The following is a 16,155-nucleotide window of genomic DNA, read 5'->3' as shown; positions in this document are numbered from 1 at the left end:
CTCATCCATCCAGACAGGTTGATCACCATGACGATACAGACTGTGACTCAGAGTCTTAGCACTCGGAATGTTCTGAAGTGTGATAATGTGTCTAAGATCGTCTTATATGGCAGGTGGATCTTTTCTTGCAAGAGAGATCAAGAAGTCCGCCATTCATGATCAGATAACCATCAGTGGTCAGATTACCTTCCACGTGGAGACTGTACTAAGATAGCCACATGATAGATTGTGTGATAGCCCCAGCAGCACAACCATACGGTTGAAACATCCTGTTTATTGGACGCTAATTCTATTTGGATTCTGTCATTAGGCATTTTATTATTGGAGCAGCGATGTAATTTGTGACCAGAAATAATACACAGGATGAGTTATTTGTTTTTGTTTGGAAAACACAGACGCAACCCTCTGGGTGATCGAGGAGAGGTGCTGAAATCCACTTATTCTGACTGTAAATATCAGATTATAGTAAAAAAGAAGGAGTTCAAAATATGTCCTGCATTGCTTATTTTATTCTGCTTACAATACTAGCACTCGGTTTCAGAGTGCTCAGAGCAGTGGGGGATGTAGTCAAGTGCTATACAGTTTATGTACTTTTTATTAGGTAACGCTAGTACCAGGTTTGACTCCCCTTTTCATTGAGAACAGAAATTCTTTGTGGCACAGATTCATAGGTTGGTTAGGTTGGACATGTTGAATGTTGTGCTCTTCACCTTTCTTCCCCATTGTGATGCTCAGTTTGAACTTGGTCTTGTCAACCAGCTCTCCCAGTTGCTGCCATGTGATCGGCTGATCATTTGTTTGCATTAACGAGTAGTTGATCAGGTGCACCTACTAAAGTGAGTGAGGAGGACATTAGGAGTGCTCGCACATCAGCTGTTGACTGCTGTCAGGCTATCTGCAGGGAAGATGACATTTACTGATGGCAGGGGATAGTTATCTGTTGTGTCATGTCAGTTTTGCACAGGCTAAATGTTTAATGATGGTGTGTTAAAGACCTGAAAGAAGCAGTAGACTTTCTGTTAGATAAGGGTTAGAAAAAGAATGTTAGGGCAGAAAATAAAAGCAAAACAATCAAAAAAGATCTGCCAAATGTATATTTTTAGCTGTGATTTTGAACTGGATGTATCAATGGATTAATTCCTAGAGAAACAGGGTAGTCTTAAATCTATTTACCATATGTAAAAAATCCTCAAAGAACTATAAAAGCAATACAGGAAAGAGAAGTAGTCATTATTGTTATTCATCCCTAGTGGTAGCACAGTAATGACCAGAGAGATGCAGTTTGTTTTGATGTCAGCTCTTATCCAGGGTTTGTTCTGCATTTACAACATTTTGGCGCCCATCAAAGACAATTTAGCCTTCACTCTAAGGAAAATCACCAGGACTGTGATTTTTGTCAATATTTTTTGCTAGTGGTCTCTAAATTACTCAGCCTTAAAATACACATGCAGACTTCTGTAAGGTGAGGTTATACAGACCCTTTTGTGGTTATGTTTGTAGCAGTCTCCAAAGACTCATTTTGTGTTCATTTTGTGTTCTTTTTGGGGGACTGCTGCTTTTCCCTTACAGAGAGAGATGAGATTTTTTTTTCCTCCAAATTTTGAAAGGGATGGCTTAGCTCATCTCACAGGATGAGGGAGGCAAGATTGGCTACCAGCCACCGAACCTACTGTGTAAGTCTGTCAGCTGTTTGGGAGAGGAGGAGAATGCAGGAGCAAGTCTCCGTCCTGAGCTCTGTGATTCACTCTGTGGGAGAATCTAGCTTTAACTCTCAGCATTTTGCTCTCTTCTCAAAGGCGGGGCCTACACTTGGCAGTGAGTTGTACATGTGAATACTGAGTAGTGATGCAACTGCAGGTAGATAAAGTTGCCGTATGATGACGATGCAGTCTAAAGCTTTACCCTGATAGGACGCTGATAGGAGAGTGATAGCTGAGCCTCTTGCTGCTCATGGTGAAATTAGAGTGAATGTCACTGTCAGCTTAGCATTCAGTCCAGTGTTACCTTGATCATTAAGAGATGACTGATATGGCAGATATGTTTTTTGTTTTCATGTTATCGTCAAACAGTCTGGATCAGGGTGATGTGTATGTGTCATCTGAGCCCGTTTCAGTGTTGTTATCCATATCCTGTGCTTTTTGTCAACACCAGTTCTTGGTGGAAGTGATGCAGCCATTAAATGAAATGCTCAGATGTTTACTTATTAAACCTGACTTGCGTGGGAATGCGAGAAAAAGGGTTTATAAACTCATCTTCACCGAGATGCCTGCAAACCCGATTCTCTTCCAAGTGATTTTTCGTCAGGCGTGACAATGTTATCCAAACGCGTGGGTCTTTTGATGATGTAGATGTGAGAGATTATGACACGACAATGCGGACAATGCTGTCATTAACGTCAAACGCTAAAGCGGAATGTGTTTTGACGCCCTCCTGTTTTACAAGTACCAAAACGCTGCTCCCTAAGAATGCTGCTTGCAGTCTGTAAGTTTTTATTTATAAACTCTAATTGGATAGTGTGACACAAGATGAATACAATGCACCAAATTAAACTCTTCTGCTTTGAATAAGCATAGAGAAACTGACGTATATAATAAATGCCACAAAAAGGAAGCATTGTAAAAAGGACCATTGTATTTTAATGGTCCCCCTCACAAAAGAAAGAGGTCAACATCCAGGTGCATGTGGGATTCGATGCCTTTGAATCGATAGAGTGTCTACTCTTGCTAGCTTCATATTCTCTGCTGGATTAGATCCAGCAAAGACACTCTGAGAGGATTCAACCAGAGGAGAGGTTTTAGAAGCAGGATCTCAAATGTGCCGCTGACCCCATTTCAACATAAGTAGCCTAAAATAGGATGTGTGGAGTTGATTTGAACTTATGTGTTTGCTGTGTTTGTTGGTAAACCGTGTCGTCTTCTCACACAGAGGATGATTGTTGTCGTTCAAGATGGTTTCACACAAGTTAGCTGCTTGGGAAAATGTTTTCCAGATTGTAAACAAATTTAAATGAATGGAAAAATCGAGGCAAATAAGCATTTTAGAGTTTGCTTACATGCCCACACACAGGCTAACTGGACATGTTTATTTGCTGCATTGTTATTACCACTCATAAACCCTGGTTTTAGTAATGTAATTCTCTCAGCCAATGCAAAAATACAGTCACTTCATTGTAAATGTATTATTGTAATCACATATATACACACTGCACCTGATGTCCAAGAGGTGACGAAGTCATTTCCCATCACTTGGAGCAATAACTGTATTAGTGCAACTGCTGCAGTTACAAAATATATGCATAGTACACAGAGTTTATGAGCTACTTCAACAGGAATTTCCTCTTTTATAGAAGATAAAACTGGTAGAACTGATAATTCTCAATGTTTCTACACATTAACAGAAATAGTGTTTGAAGTTCTTGTGGCTGTTTTTCAAATCACGTTTCTTCTCTCTGGTTCAAAGTACTTTTATTTGCCCTGTTTTATGCAAACCGTGCAGTATTTGTATCTGTAGGCTGTTTCTTAGTGCCAGCATTTGGCTTTGTTAGCACTCCTTTAAGAAAGTGGAAAAAAATACCAGTGTAAGGTGGGCCCTGGATGGTGTATTACTGCTTTGAACTCTATTCCTAAAGTGTCCCCATCAGGGACAATATCTTTAGCTTGTAATTAGGTCCAAAGGGCTTTGAGCTCCTCATTTTGCCCTGGCTGTTGAAACTATGGATTAGGGCCAGGAGGGTTGGGGGTGCATCACTGTATGCAAGGAGTTGCCTTTCAGGTTAGTGTCTGTGTGACTCCTCCCTTGATATGGTATGGGGCTCAGGGACTCCTTTGTCCCTCTCTAGGCCCCTATAATGGTGATACCTGAGCCTCCTGGACTAGAACAGCTCATGCTTTATTCAGCCCTCTGATCTCTGCTTTAATTATGAGTGACCCAGAATGGAGTGACCGCTAGTGTATCTCACAGGTTGGGAGTAACCAGTTCTAGTTAGAGTGCTAAGATGTGTAAGTATTTTAGCTGTGGTGCTTGTTGCTTCACAAAGAGATGTTTATTTATAAAGCACAAGGTTTGGAATGACCAAAATGTTAACAGTAGGCCACAATGACATCGGATAAGGTATAAAAATAGCCACTGGAAGAGGTTTCAATCTGGGATTTAAGGAGCTTTTTATATTTCTGATCTTTTCTAGATGTTATTTACCTTTTAAGGGGGACTGTAATGCTCGTTTACAGGTCTGTGTTTTTGTTCTTGGACTAATATAACTTAGTATGATTTATAGTTCAAAATAATCCTTATTTATCTTGCCTTGGTGCAGCTCCTCAGTTTGTATAAGTGTTTGAAGCAGAAGTTTTTAGCTCATTTCCAGCCTGCATATAAGATAGCCTTTCATCCTCTGATTATCTGCCCCTCTCAGATGGAAGATTTGAACAGCAGGTGGGTGGGGCTTCTGTTCTCATAACAAGAGCTTCACACCCGAGATGGCCATATTGGCTAAATCCTCTCCCCTTGGCATCATACAGAGCTCAGAGAAGAGCTCCTGTGCTTCAGGAGTTCAGACACATTGACTTCATTATTTGAATCTCCAGCTATTTTTACTATGAACATCTACTACTGGAAAAGTGTCTGTCTGTCACCCAAACTAAGACTTCAGCTGCTTATAACGTGACAAAAGATTCTGATGCAAAGTCAGGTTTCGGTATTGATCTTGTAAAACCACCGCTGTGCATCCCTTTCTCAGTTCCTCTGCATGAACTACGTAAACTGAGAGCGCGGTTGGTGTAATTACTACTTGTCTTAACACTAAGTGATATGTGTTTATGCCAAATGACTGCCTGTCCATAGCATGGGTGACAGTTGCACCGTTCTCTTGCGTACTGTGACCATCTGCAGGCAGCTTCCAGTGTAGTTCAGCCTAATCTGCACAATAGTCATGGATTTTCTTGGCCCCGCCTCCTCTCGTCATCCTGATGTATCAAGGTTGCTGTGGAACCAGTTTCCTGGTAACCACCACAGTGGTTGCTGGATGATGCAGCAGAAAAAGCAAGATGACCCAACAAAATATTCAAAGTTGGTGCCACAGAATAAAAAACCTCCTTGCATACAAAATATGGAAAAAAAAACCTGCAAGTCCACAGCGTACGGCCTAAATGGCCAAAATGTGCTTTGCGTGCTTTTATGTACATTGGGATCTAATAATTATTTTTACATTTTAAATCTAATAGCGGTCATGTTATTGATTCTCAAGTTTACTTGAAATCCCCCCTTTGTTTTACTGTGCTTGATAAGAATTCCCTTTGCACCCACAATTTTTGTCATCTCAGCAGAACTGCGTTTAGAAATACACTGAGCTATGATGCTGGATGGGGGCAAGTCAAAGAAAGCATAGTAAGCCATAGTAGTGTTGCAATACAGAGAAAGCTGGCTTACTAGAATTGGTGTGTTATCATTAACACATCATCAAACACAAAAGTATTTGCTTTTTGTTATCTTAATCACTAGTTATTTTATAGAGTGTGTTCATAGAATAGCATTGATTGAAAACTGACAGCTATTGAAAGCTTGAACTTATAGGTGTGATATAAATCATAAATCTATTAAATAATCCTGTATGCTGATGTTTATTCTTGGTTATTTTTGTGTGGAGGTAAAAAGCATTAAACACTGGTGCATTTCTGAGGTGTTGCTTGCCTGATTTAATGAAAATACCTGTTTTTATAGAGACATCTGTTTGCACGCAACATAATGAATTAACATGTGAAATGAGGTACAGCTGTGGTATCAACACTAAGAAACATCTTTGAAATCAGCTCGAAAATATGACATTGATACCAGTCTCGAAAGCTGTCTGCTTTATGGCCTCATAAACGAGCTCTTTTCCTTCAGTGTAACATCTCTCATCTGTTTAGATGTTGCTGCTTAGTGAGCAAATTCCTCCTCTAACTCTTGGTTTACAGGGAAGCTCCTTCTGGCCCATATGGGTCTGCTTTTACCGGCACTGCCTGTTGTATAACTGCAGCGTGCCTCATCCAAAGTCTGCTGGCTGCTGCTGGGATTTCTGTTAGATAACAGTATGGTATGAACAAGCAAAGGAATCGGAGATGCTTCGGAGTTGTTCTTCTATTGCACCACTGCAGGAGTTTTTTCTGGTGGTGGTCAGAACTGTTTCAGACCGCTGTATTGTTGACAGTGGAGGGAGGATCGGCACACCAAGCACCACCACTCTAGCGTAGCCTAATCGATAATGAACGTTCCCCAGCACAAGAAAGACATCAAATATTAATGAGCTGAATGTCATGTTTTGCTTCAAGTGAAGACACTTGTTTTGTTTTTTGTTTATAAATCACTGTTGATTTACAGCGATCGGTATGAGTAAGAGGAAAAGAAAGGAAAAATGTAAGAGTCGTGTTTGAAATGCCACAGTTTGGTTTAAATATCTTTGTCAGTCCACATTCCTCTTAGATAACGTGTAGTAAGTCGGGAACAGGCAGGTTGGCCTTTTTCCTGCGTAGGAATAGGTTATCAGGCAGGAAGGCAGCGTGGAATGTGTTTCATGTGTGTTGCATCACTGTGCAGCTCGTGGTGCCTTGTGCACTGCAGCGTTTTGTTTACAGGGACAGGTGTTTGATCAGCATGCGTGTGCACATTTGTTCTGCGTATGTTACGTGTGTGTCAGCACAGACACGGGGGCAGTATGTGGAAAAACTACGACATGTGCCATAGCAGGTTCACACACTCTAACCATAGCTCTCTTCCTTCACTACTGAGCGGTCTACAGAGAGGGATGTCTGGCTTGTGAGAGTGCCAGTGTGCTGAGTCGGCAGGAGGGGAACAATGGCTTCGCTGTGCTGCTTCTCTGTTTGGCCGCCTTCATGCAGCATTTCAGCGAGGGCCACCATCAGCTTTTGGCTCTTGTGAGCCTTGTTGACCAGGCCTTTTCCTGGTGGTCACTGACCCGTTGTGCCCACACTGCCTGCAGCTCGTCAGGCCTCTGAGGAGCTGCCGATTATCCGGCAGTAATTGGTGCCTGGGCTCTTGCTGATCAAAGGTGCCCAGCTGATTGTGGAGCCCTGGTAATTTTCCATCCTCTGAAGCTCTGCAGTCTTTGCCTACTTGCCTGTCCATCTCTCTTTCTGCTTGCTTGGCTGCTCCAACTCATGGACATGGAGGGAAAGGCTTGACGTCTGTCTCTGTTATTAATCCTGCTTTTCTCATATGACATGACAGTGGTGGGCTGTCCTTGCCTTGCTTTTTCAAAAAAACCCTGGCTTTCCTCCTTGTTAAATAGTTTGAGTGCTGAAACGTGTACAGCTCAGTTCCTCAAAATCAATTAATTTTGGAAAGTCAAGTTCAGGCCCTCAAGCAATAGTGTATCCATCAGCTGTGTGATTTAGCACAGCTTTCTTCAGTGACACCTACACCTCAGTCATGTGCCTTGCACAGTTTCAGTTCATCTAAACTCTCTTCAACTGATTGCGTTGGTCTTTTTTTTTCTGCATTGATGGTTAATGACATCATCGAGTTTCTCTTTGGCTAGTGTTAAAAAAGCAACAACAACAAAAACAAAAAACCCAGGATCTGTACAACCCTCATACTTACCCTTCAAATATGATTTATAATCATCGGATCCAAAATGGGGTCCAATCCAAAAATGTGAAATGGCTTTGGTCTCTAGTTTTTGGCTGCTGAAGAAGAGCTTGTTTGCCTGGGCATGATGGCTGTGCAAATGGACATGGTGAAATCATTTCTTATGTTTGTTTTAGAGGCTTGTTCACAAGAGTTGTCCATTTTTGGGCAAAAGAAGGCACACAGTGCCAAATAGGTGCTGGCACTGAAAGTATACTATTAATTTAGTGTTTTGCCATTCCTGCATAATCATTAGTCTCTATGAAATAAAAACAATCAGGATTTTGAGTAAAGTTTTTCATTATCTAATTCTTACTGACTCTCCTTGAGTTCATAGTCCAGGCTTAAACTCAAATAGCTGTAAAACTGGCCAAAACTGAAACCTTCCTTGTGCTTCCAGAGGTAGCAACCTGTTTGGTAATCTAATTTAAGCACATGGCTAACACAGGACAGTTCCAGACTTTAGAAAATACTGCTGAGTAACACAATATAGTCTTAGAGTACACATTGAACAGTCAAAGTACGACCTGTTGGTGTCATTTGCTAGAAATGAAGTTCTGCTCCACCCCTGTCTGAGCAAAAACCATAACCATAAATGTGCTAGATAAATAGCTAGGCAGCACCAGCAGTCTGCCTTAATCTGTTACGTAATTTAGTATTCTACAGTCATCTTCAACTTGACAAATAGCCCAACCAGGATACAAAGAGTGGAGCTCAGATACATGCAGAGAATTCCAAAAATAAGTGAGCAGCTCATACAGCTGCAGTAATTACTACAGCTGCATTTGCAGCCGTACTCAGAAGACCTGTTTGGTTGGCTTCCTGACGTCAACATGCCTTTCATCAGACTGTTTGAGTCAGTACCTTTTCCTTTGAAAGTCAGTTAAAGGTAGTTTATAGAACAACATCCTTGGAGATGTCAGTCTTTATTCTTAGTTTGTCATCATTCAGGTTAAATCAACCAAACTGACGGCCAGGTGGAGGTAACTGTAAAACATGGTCCCCGTGTATGTTACTTATTTGTTTTTTCATGGATACGTGTGTTCCTGTGTGTCTTGGCCTGGTCAGAGGGGCAGTGTAGCGATTGTATGTCTGTTCACGCAGCAGGAAATTCCTCTTCCACTCCATCCTCTCATCACTCCTGCTGCTAAACAAATACTGCTCCTGACACACACAGACACTAAGTGCCACTGTCTTTCCGTTTACAAACAGCACTGTTGGGATAAACAGTTATATTATTGAGATGACCTTGACTCATTAGTTTTTTGCATGTCTTTCTCTCTCCTGCCCCTCTCTTTTTCATTTATATTCTTCTCACACTGCCACTTCTTTTTTTTCTGTTTCTTTTTATATTGCTCTCTTTGCCTTTATCTTCATCACTTGTGAGTGTGGCGCTCTCAGACTTCCTGTGGGCTTGTGTTTGGGCATGTCTAAGTGACACATGTTCAACACTGTATATGATGTATCGCAACGTGTCAAAGTGTGTGTATGTGTGTGTGAATGTCAAAAGCCAGCAGTGCAGTTTTGAAAGACCCGAAAGAATGTGTTTCCCCCTGCAGCCGTTTCTAGATGATGATTGGTAGAGCAGTGAAGAGTGACAGGCCTTCATCACTCAGTGAACAAAATGAACACACATACTGACACCATTCCTAACTGTGAGGCTTTCAGCACCTCTCACACCAGGATTGCCAGCCTAAATGATCTTTTGAACGCTTAAATTAGACTGAAGAAACGACAAGGGTGCTTTTAATCTGGATTGTTTAAAGAGTTTTTATTTGCATCTTTTTTGTATCTTGCATCCATATTACCTCTGAGCTCAGTTTTTATATAGGCCCACAGGCATGGGCTCATTTGCATGCTGTGTAGTAACCTAATGCTACTGTTAAATGTTTCTGGTGGCTTCGTAATCACTGTTTACCAAGAGAGCGGATTGTAATGATGATGATGATGACAAAAATGACTAGCTTTTAGTCACCCCCAGCAATTGGCAGGAGATTCTAACAGGTTCTTTAAATGCTGCAGACAGCTCAATTTAACTTTCCCTTAGTGTGTTTGCACCACGCACAGGATAGACAAATCATCCTTGTGAAGCTTAATTCCTCTTGGAATGGCCCACAAGCTCATTTGAGGAACACGTTAATTGGCTCTGATCACAGCATAATTTTTTGTTCTTTCTGGTTTTTCTTTTATGCCTGAATAGTCTTTCTTCTTTCGAATGTGTCCAAATAACAATTAGAACATTTAATCAATAAATGTTCGTGTTAACTGAGCATGCGCCTTCAGCTGTCAGGCCAGTTTCATTGCTGCAAGTGTGTTATCAAAGCTCCTTATAAGCAGCAGAGTCATTTGGCAGATGCAAGGCAGATCTATCCTCTGGGTTGCTTTAACTGAAGGGAAAGGAGAAGGATGAGTGGACTACAAAGAAAATGAGAAGAGTGGGGCAGCTGACGAACTGTAACCATTTAGCAGTGTCTATATACTGCGTAACCTGAAGTTGTTGGAGCCAACATGCGGTCAAGTAAGAAAAAAAAGGCAAACATCTTTATTGTTTTATTTCAGATGAAGAAGTTTTAAGTGGCAATATACTGCTTCCTTGTTGGTTCTCCTCTTTGTCAACCTTCTTCTTTTTTTTTTCTTTTTGCAAGGTAAAGTGACCGCAGTTACACTGGGTAAAAAACAAAAAACAAAAACATTAATGCGCTGTCCTCTCCCTGTCTTGGTTGTGCAATTGAGCCCTCATTTTCCCAGGAGACTTTGTACCAACGAGTCGATGCAACTGCATAGTGAAAGCAAGGCTCAAAGGCTGCTTTGCACCTTAATAACCAAATATTTTGTGCCAAATAAATAGTGGATTAATGGAATCACTTGTCTCTTCTGTGATCTTCTCGACCTGTGCATGGGCTTTAACATCTGCTGATGCTAGTCTTGTTTCTGTTCCCTAGCCTTGGTAAGCTCCTTGCAGCAGCACTCTCAGAGCTCCTCAAAACTTAGACACTGAATGAGCACTACTGCCAGGTGTAGTCCAAGATGTTGGAGTTGTGGTTCCTTTGCAGGATGAGAAATTCCCTGGAGGCATCGTTTATTCTATTAATCCATGAAGGCCCAGGGCTAGGGCTTCAGAGTTGGTGAAATCCATTGCGTATTGCATAGCTGAGTTGAGATATACACTTTAGCGGGTGTTTATACTGCTACAAAATAACCTGGCCAAAGATTTCATTTAACTTTGTTTAACCTTTGACTCCTACTCTTTGTGTGTTTTTGTTCCTGATCGCTTCCTTGGGAGTTAAACTGCATGTTTGGCTGGTGATTAAGCTGAAAGCATTTTTACAGTTAGAAACAGGGGGTTGGTAGCTGCCTGTGTGGGTCAGCAGTAATTACAGTGTTTCAAAAAAGACAAGAACTGTAGACTTTCACTTTCTTGATGCTTTTAAAATTAGGTGTGGTGGTGCTGATGCGCAGGAAGAGCAAAATGTTAACTCTGAGACTTGTGATTGCTGATACACATCCAGCATCCTTGCCTGAAAGACGGGCACTGTCTTTAACATGTTGCTTAACCATTAAAGATACCATATTTTATTTTAATTATCTGAATCAGCAGCTCTGCAACAAGTGCTCACTGGTGCATCCCTGCTTTTTTTTTTTTTTTTTTTTTTTTTTTTTTTTAAACTGCCCTGCTCTGCATGCTGACTGGCTCACACTGGGACTCTCCTGTTTAACTTGACAGAAACAGTGTGTCTGTCTGCGCTGGATCTGATGCGTCAGTCCACGCCGCTCTTCTTGGCAAAACAACGTGTCGGTTTGTGGTTAAGCTTCTCTTGACCCTGACAGCACTCTAACATGACATTTTCTGTGGCCTTTTATAAAGTGTATGTTGACACACACAGGGCTTCAACAAGTCACTAATCCACATAGATCCTGGGAGCACAGCTTGCAGTAACTTCACAAAGTCAAAAGAAGAATAACAATCAGAAATATAAGCTGTCACCTTTTGGTCAGCAGGTGTTCTGGTGGGTTAGATTGTTATCTCATGGGTATGGTCTCAGCTCGGTAATTAAAAAGGGAAAAAAAGACAAAAAACTGCAATCTGAGATTAGCATTCTTCTTCTGAGGCTCAAAATAAATGTGCTACTGCTTGCTTTTTTTGTTGTGAGTTAACCACAAGTAGGATTAATAGATCACGTATTAACTGATCTCTGGAAGTCAGGTGAATGAGTAACGTTCATGGCTGTGTGTCCTCATTGTCAGCACTGTCCTCATGAAGAATACCCAACGTGTGCAATTTGCCTTGCTTTCTTCATCTTGGTAAAACCCTACTAATGGCACTTTACTTATCTCAAGAATACCCAAACTTAATAGTCATGCCATTTTGGCTCTGGGGCCTTGAGAAGCTGTGGTCGACCCTCTAACTTGTGAGAGTGTGTTTTCATGAGCATTGTGCGTATCCTCTTCTGCTCGCTCGCTCGCTCTCTGAAGTGCTGCTATAGCATGTGCACGTAATGCGTGTGATGTCAAGGGGAAAAAGTAAACACGGTTTCCATGAGTAGCTTTTTTGCTCAGAGGTTTACTCAAAGTTTCCCCAGAAGAGTTCACTTCCAGAGTCAGGGAGAATGTATTGCAGTTAGCTCTGAGTATTCGCCCTGCGAGGAGGTTAAGCTTCTGTGCCACAGTTTACACAACACTCATGTGTTCCCAACAAAGGAAGGCTATCGTGATTCTTCTCATTTGAAGAGAGAGAAAGCCGTGGCTCCCAAGCACACATACAAACAGCCGCTTTGTTAACTCACAGCTGCTTCATAAAGACATTGCTCCATTGCTGCCACATGAGTTAATGGCTATTGAGTTTGGAGCAGTCATAAAGTCCAGGGCCAGGATTAATGAAGTTGGGCCACTCAGAACACTACATCAAACTCTTCCTTACAGGCCAGGGGTTTGAATCAGCAACCCATGCCCAGCACATCACTGCAACGTTTCCAGAACGATTCTTTTAAGTGAAATTGCACTAAATTTGGCACGCCATCTCCTCTGGCAAGAATTTCTGAAAAACGGTGATTAAATGTTGTTTTGGCGTAAATGCAAGTGATATAAATCTTAGGAGTGCCTGCTTGATGACCTGTGTGGCCTTGTGGTGGAAACCAGGCCAGATCCTGGCTATCGATTCAGTCTGTGAATCATTGCAGGGGGCATGTTTGAGGGGAGAAGATACAGTGACAGTGATTTGCCGCTCCCCAGTGAAAGGAGACTGCCCTGGCTTTTTAAATGTGGCTTCAGCTGTTGCTCAAAGTGATGTGTGGCTTTCTGTGTCGAAGGGTTGGCTGGCTGGTGAACTTGCTGTTGTTGAGCTCCCCCGATGCTTCTAGGTACATACACACACATATATCTATATCAGGGCTCGCAAAATTTCAAAATCCCTGGTAGCCCTTCGGGCAGGGACTCTTCAGTTTTTGGTAGCCCAAAATAAATTTAAGTAGCCCGAATAAAAATGGGAGCAATTTTTTTATGTTTTGTTTCCCGTTTTGTTTCCGTTACAATATTATACTTTAATGTATAATATTGTAACGGAAACAAAACATTAATCAAAAAATTGTTGAAACACAAATTACAACATTGTATAAAAATTACAATCATCAACTCAAATACTTTGTTCTAATTGAACAGAAATTTCTATGAACTTGTAAGAACTGTGTAGAACATGAATCAGTCTGTCAGGTCCTGAATTTGAAATTTCCACTGAAGTCACAGATAAGAAGCAAGTGGAACCAAGATCTAGGCCATTTGCTTTTTGAAGTTTGCAAAGACTGCTAAATTTTGCCAGTGGTAGTTCACTCTTTGCAACATAGTAGGCTGTTCTAAACAGATTTTTCAGGTTGATTATTAGTATGTTATTTGCAATTGGTGTTTGTTCTGGGAAAGATATTGCAGACTGAGCGATAATGCATTTCTTGCATTTCTCATGGGTTCTAATGGGGGCCTTTCTTAAAATTACTGGTCCCAGTAACAAAGGCACTTGTCCACTCAGAAATCGAGGGAAACCAACAACAGACCCGGCAGAACATTATGTTATTTACACGGGTGCACATAAGTGGTCCGCATTCGCTGTCAAAATAAAAGACACCCACCAGATAAGAAGTTGCAATGCACGTTTGCGTCCATATAAAAGGCACTGTTTTTGTCTGCTAGAGTGGGATTTTCACGGCACATTCTGCACCAAATCTCCGTGCGTTCATCATTTGTTCGAAGCCAGCTCACCTCCTGCAACCACTTTTCCGAGAATACGCGCTTCTTTTGTGGTTCTCCATCTGACATTTCTTTGGAGGTGGAGGAACACCAAAGTAATTGCTTAAAGGAGCTTCTTCGACATCTTTAAGAGTTCTAAAGAAATGCCTGTCCTCCTCCAGAAAATTATGTACGCAAACACGCGTTGCAACTTCTTATCTAGTGCGCGTTTTTTATTTTGACAGCGAATGCGCACCTGTGGACCACTTATGTGCACCCCTGGTTATTTAGCTTGTCATATTGCAGCAACAGAAATTCTTTTGTCCATGAAACCATAAAGCTGCACTTTCTGTTTGCCTTATAGTCTGATTTGTCATAACTTTTCCGTTTTGTGGTAAGCTTTCCTTTGGCTGTCACTTCTTCACCCTGACCGGTCTTATTTGGCTCAGCAGAACTAAAATATATATCCTGCTTCTTTTACACATGCACTCACATAACGGTCAGCGATTCTCTGCGCGATCAACCTCTCACATGTTTAAGCTTCTTGCGGGAGATTTCACTTGTCATGTTCGCATAGTAAGCTAACGATTGATAAGACGATGTCAGAGGAATTGGTGCGCAAATTATCGTCACTCACCAATCAGTACGGTCTCTCTATACACAGTTCGCACGATTGCAAAGTGAAAGCAAAAAACAAGCGCAAATTCAAATGCAATTTCAATATGTCACATATAGGGCTGCTCGATTATGGCAAAAATGATAATCACGATTATTTTCTCTGAAATTGAGATCTCGATTATTTGACGATATTCATTTAACAATAACAATGTATTGAATAATGGCTTTAAAGATTGTCAAAAATAGTATAAAATAGTGTGCAAATACTGATTACAGTGCAAATGTTTGCAATATAAAAAATAAAATGTAAACATCTATGTTTAGTGAACCCATAATGTTTCCACACCACTGAAGGTTTTTTTTGTACCTCTCCAAATAACTTCTGCTTAGCTTTCCGAGCTTCCCTCTGTTAGCTCCTCTTAATTGTTGTGGCGCGTGTTTGAAACGCAGAGAGGTGCGCTCGATTTGCCACACGAGCAGCGCGAGTAAAGCACGAGGGAGGTGCTAATAATCGGCTCAGTCATTTTTAATGATCGTTGAAAGCCCAGATCGTAATTTAGATTAAAATTCGATTAATTGAGCAGCCCTAGTCACATATTGACAGTGGCTCACCGACGCCAATGACATAATTACCCAGCTACATTTCCGAAAGAATGCAAAAGCATTGTCATATATTTTTCCCTCCTATGATAGCCCGACGGGCAGGGCAGGGATAGATTCTGGTAGCCCGACTGGAAAAATCGCTAGCCCCGGGACGTCGGGCTAGCGATTTTGCGAGCCCTGTATATATACAAACAAAAACATGGCCACATGGAAAAAGCCAGATGCAGAGTTTGTGATGTACACACAAACTGTTAGAAGTTGCTGGAGAAAAGAGCAACATAATATCCCCTGTGCAGCAGTCCGGGCTCATTTTCTTTCCCTTTCTCAACCCTAACCCCTTTACTCACATGCACTCAGGAAAGAGGGGTCATCGTGTCTAGCTGGGGGCAGGGAACAGAGTGAAGGACTCCGAAATGATTCAGTGGCAGATAGGCGTCAGGGAGAACAGCGCAAACAGTAGCCAGCAACCCTATTCCCATCATTTCCTTCCTATGTTGCGTACCACCCATTTGTACCTTGTCCTACTCATGCACTCTGTGCCTCTCTTTTTGGAAGTTGGCTCACTCTGAGCATCTTGAATATCCCCAAATAGATGTTTTACCAAAATAAAATTGCTGACCCGGTTTCTTGCTGACATTCTGGAATATTTTAATTTTGTTTCCTCTCCAAGTAGTAATGCCAGCTGCATTTGCCAACTACTTCTCTGCATCTGTCTTTTCATCACTTTATGTCAGGGGATCACTTCCGACACATGCCATACCTGACAGGTGAATGACGCAGAGTGTACAGACACTGATATTCAAGAGCGGCATGCTGAAGAGCAGCTGGCAGTGGGTTACACTTGTTTGCAAACATTCTCTCGTTCCACCAGCTCAATCATGCTGTAGCTAATTTTCGTAGTATTTATATCATGTAGAGCTTGTTGATATAAGTTTGGAAAATCTTACTCAGAACATGATGGAGCATTTGGTAAACGGTGTACTTCATTCTAAAGGTTTATAAAAATAAATGTACCACTTTAATACATTTGTAATTGTTTTGTGTATGCATACATTAACAAACAAAATACAGAAAAATGTTTTAATTTAAACATTATGGTTCTCT

General features: G+C 41.4%; 1 protein-coding gene across 7 annotated transcripts in view; it reads left to right on the top strand.

The window, feature by feature from the left end:
* numb (NUMB endocytic adaptor protein) overlaps positions 1-16,155 on the top strand; it is a 45,784-nt gene that overhangs the window by 717 nt on the left and 28,912 nt on the right. The gene's annotated exons all lie outside the window — the stretch shown is intronic.

Source organism: Oreochromis aureus, linkage group 19 (genome assembly GCF_013358895.1).
Source record: "Oreochromis aureus strain Israel breed Guangdong linkage group 19, ZZ_aureus, whole genome shotgun sequence".
Classification (NCBI taxonomy): Eukaryota; Metazoa; Chordata; class Actinopteri; order Cichliformes; family Cichlidae; genus Oreochromis; species Oreochromis aureus.
This window is presented reverse-complemented; position numbering and strand designations above follow the sequence as displayed.